Source organism: Myotis davidii, unplaced genomic scaffold, assembly GCF_000327345.1.
Source record: "Myotis davidii unplaced genomic scaffold, ASM32734v1 scaffold732, whole genome shotgun sequence".
NCBI lineage: Eukaryota > Metazoa > Chordata > Mammalia > Chiroptera > Vespertilionidae > Myotis > Myotis davidii.
Window position 1 is genome coordinate 296,118 of NW_006284349.1, and position 3,979 is coordinate 300,096.

The window sequence follows — 3,979 nt, forward strand, 5'->3', positions numbered from 1 at the left end:
AGTGTCTTTCCCAGCAAAAATTTCCATGACTTAATCAAATAATTGTTTACTTCTGAAGGATTTCAGAAATTTACGGTCAGTTTCAACTTTTCATATTATGGCAGTTCTGGATATTTCAAAGACATATGTTTCTTCTCTTCTCACTCTTCATTATCTCTGGGCAATCTCATCTGTCCCCATAGCTTCAAGTGCTATTAACCGGCCAAAGGCTGTAAGTGTGTATCTTTCCCAAATCCTGCTGATGAGCTCCATTCGGGTAATATGGACATCATTCCTTGCACATGTCTCACACCAAACTTTTGATTTCCCATTCCCCCCTTCTTGTCTTCTCACTCTTCATTATCTCTGGGCAATCTCATCTGTCCCCATAGCTTCAAGTGCTATTAACCAGCCAAAGGCTGTTAAGTGTATATCTTTCCCAGATCCTGCTGATGAGCTCCATTCGGGTAATGTGGACATCATTTCTTAAACATCTCACACCAAACTTTTGATTTCCCATTCCCCCCACAAACCTGGCCTCACTGTTCCCCATCTAGGTAAAGGCAACTATCCCCACCTGGTTGGTCGGTGTCACTTTGGAACTCTTCTTCCTCTCATCTCCCATAACTCACTCAGTTACCCTATGCAGAAAAGTACATCCTAAATAGAAGCCCCAGTAAATTCCCTAGTCAGACATCATCTCCCACCTACAGTGCTATACTCTCCCCATCACTGGTCTTCCTGCTTCCTTCTTATTTCCGTCTAATCCATCTCCATCAGCAGCCAGAGTGATAGTTTTAAAATGCAAGTATGGCCCAGCTGTTGTGGCTTATTGTTTGAGCATCGACTTATGAACCAGGAGGTCACAGCTCGATTCTTGGTCAGGTCACAAGCCTGGGTTGCGGGCTTGATCCCCAGTTGGGGATGTGTAAGAGGCAGGCAATCAGTGATTCTCTCATTATTGATGTTTCTATCTCTCTCTGCCTCTCCCTCTCTGAAATCAATGAAAATGTATTTTAAAAATCAAATAAAATATAAAGCAATCAACTGCATAACCGACTGATGACGAGCTGAAGAGAAGTCTTATAACCAAGGATTTATAGAAGAAGCCACATTGAGACTAGCAGGAAGAAGAGAGATGGGAAAAGGCTGACCCAGCTCCTAAGGATGGCGACTGAGAGTCTGGAGGGGTATCTCAGCTGTGGGGGGACCCCACCAGTGCACAAATCTGTGCACCAGGCCTCTAGTATATATATAAAATGTGAGTATGACGATCATTCCTTTGTTCTGGCTGCAATCTGGTGTGAAATCCAAAATCCACAATGCAGTCGATAAGGCCCCAGCATGGCCTGAGCTCAGCTTTTCAGTCCAGCCTCATCTGGAACTGTCCCCTCTGGTCTGTCTGCAGTTCTTTGTTGTTGTTATTGTTAATCCTCATCTGAAGATATTTTTTCTATTGATCTTTAGAGAGACTGGATGTGAGGGCGAGAGACAGAAACATCGATGTGAGAGAGACACATCCATTGGTTGGCCAGAATCCAACCCGCGACCCTTCAGTCCACAGGCTGATGCTCCAACACTGAGGCAAATCAGCCAGGATGTGTCTTCAGTTGCTGGAAGATAATACACACCTAGCTTCCTCAGGATCTTACACATATTTGTCTGTGTGAAATAGTTTTCTTCTTTATTCTTCCCGTTCCTAAATTCGGGCCTTTTTTTAGATGCCAGCTTAGATGTCTGTTCCTCACAAAGTCTTTTCTTACATCTTAGGCAGTGAAAGTTCTATTTTCATTTTCATTGTTTATTTTCCTTTACAACTTTTATCATAATAGCAATTAAATCATTACATAACTTTTGTCTAATGTCTCTCCTCTACTGCAATTTTCATGGAAGCAAGGCCATATTGCAGCATTCCTGAGGGTAGCACAGTATGTGGCACATAAGAGGTACATAGTAAATATTAGTTCATTCATTCATTTAACTGATAGGCAGTGTTTGGGGTGTTAGGGATATAGCAGTGAATAAACAAAGAAATGAATGAACATACTGAGTCATGTTTTATTGCTCAGTAAAGTGGTAAAGGCCATGTCTTGTTGAGAGAGATAATGTTGGATTTTACATCATTAGTACATTTGCTTTTTAAAATTCATTGACGTATTTCTTAATTGTAAAAAAGAGAGATATGATAGCCTCACGCTATGAGACATGGCCTAAGAAAAATACACCTAGGAAAGAAATTCTTCCTGAAATTCTGGGCAGTGTTTATAACATAACTAATGCTAAATGTTGTAGATTGCTGAGATATTCATCTGATTTTACCTTATTGTTGTATGTTAACAGCTTAATAGGTATTATAACCAAGCACAAAAATTGTATTAATTTAAAATGTTTGTGTTTTGCAGAGAGCCAGGTAAGTTTGATTCCCGTATAAAACTGGAAAGATAACTTAAATTTGTCCAGCTTTGAAAATTTCCCGTAAGATGTAAATAACCTTATATTTGAGTTATTTAGCAGCTTAAAAAGGATTCATAAGACTTCCGTAGAAAAGAAGATTGTTTAGGTGACAGTGCTATCTGGAAGGACAGAATGAGAATGTTGGAGATCTTTCCTGATAGAAGTTATGAAAGGGCTTCAGGGAAGAGGCTGTGAAAGAGGTAAGCCTAGCCCCATGTACACACACCTCAGCATTGAAGACATGTCCTCCTAGACAAGTCTGGAGATAAGGAAGGTAGGGAGGGTTGCTGAGTAATGGTTTCTTACTCATAATGAAAAGGGACCCTGGGAAGAAGAACAAATTGGCAACCAGAAAGAAGAGAGGCCTGTGAGAGGAAGAAAAGCTTATGGAGAACAGCTAAGGATGGAAAGGTAGCAAGGTAAGGGTGTGGTTGTACAGGGAACTCTCAGTGCGTTGCCTATGAGCTGTACACTTTTTTTTTTTTTTTACAAAATTCACCTTGTCATAATTGAGCTTGCCTTCAGAGAAATGTATACAAAATTCTTATATTATTCCCTCTCCTTTCCTCTAATCTTCCTCCTCTCCCCCTCTGTCTCCCTGCTCCCTGCTGTTTATCAAAACGCATGCTCAATTTTTGCTTTCTTCATAGAAAATCTGAAAACTAGTTTGGTCTATTATAATAAAACTAGAGGCCCAGTGCACGAAATTTGTGCACAGATAGGATCCTAGTCCTGGCTGACGATCAGGGCCAATCTGTGGGGTGACTAGCGGGATGATCAGGGGGCCCCCGCTGGCACCCACTTGACTGGCCTCTGGCCTACAGGCTAGGGGCAGCTCTTGCATTGAGTGTCTGCCCCCTGGAGGTCAATGGGCATCATAACAACTGGTCATCCTGCCATTTGGTCAATTTCCATATTAGGCTATAGGACTAGGGGCCCAGTGTACGAATTCATGCATCTTGAAAGGAACTGTGGGCCACGCGGCTGCGGTGAGCACAGGGGCGGATCTCGGCCCATCCTCCACACCCCTGTCCTGCCCCTCCTGCCACAGCCCCTCCGCCCCCCACATCCTGTCTGCCAGCAGCCCTGCTCCTGCCACTGCTGCTCCCATTTGCTGACAGCACCAGCCCCGCTCACACCCGCTGATGGCATGGAGTGATTGCGGCCAGTGGCTGCTGCCCCGATCGCCCCTCAGGAGCAGGGGGAGGTGGAAAAGCCCTCAGGAGTGATTGGGGCCAATAGCCACTGATTGCACCACTGATGGCGCCAAGCAATTGGGACCAGTGCCAGGTGCCAGCAGTGGGTGCGAGCAGCGGCTTTTGGCCCCAATCGCCCCTCAGGAGCAGGGAGAGGTGGAGAACCCCTGAGGGGCGATCGGGGCTGGCAGCTGCCACTCGCATCTGCTGATGGCGCTGAGCAATTGGGGCCAGCGCCAGGTGCTGGCAGCGGGTGTGAGAGGCAGCTCCAGTGCTAGCAGTGGGTGTGAGCAGGTTTGGTGTTAGCAGTGAGTGCAAGCAGCGGCTCTGGTGCTGGGGCACTGTTTTAG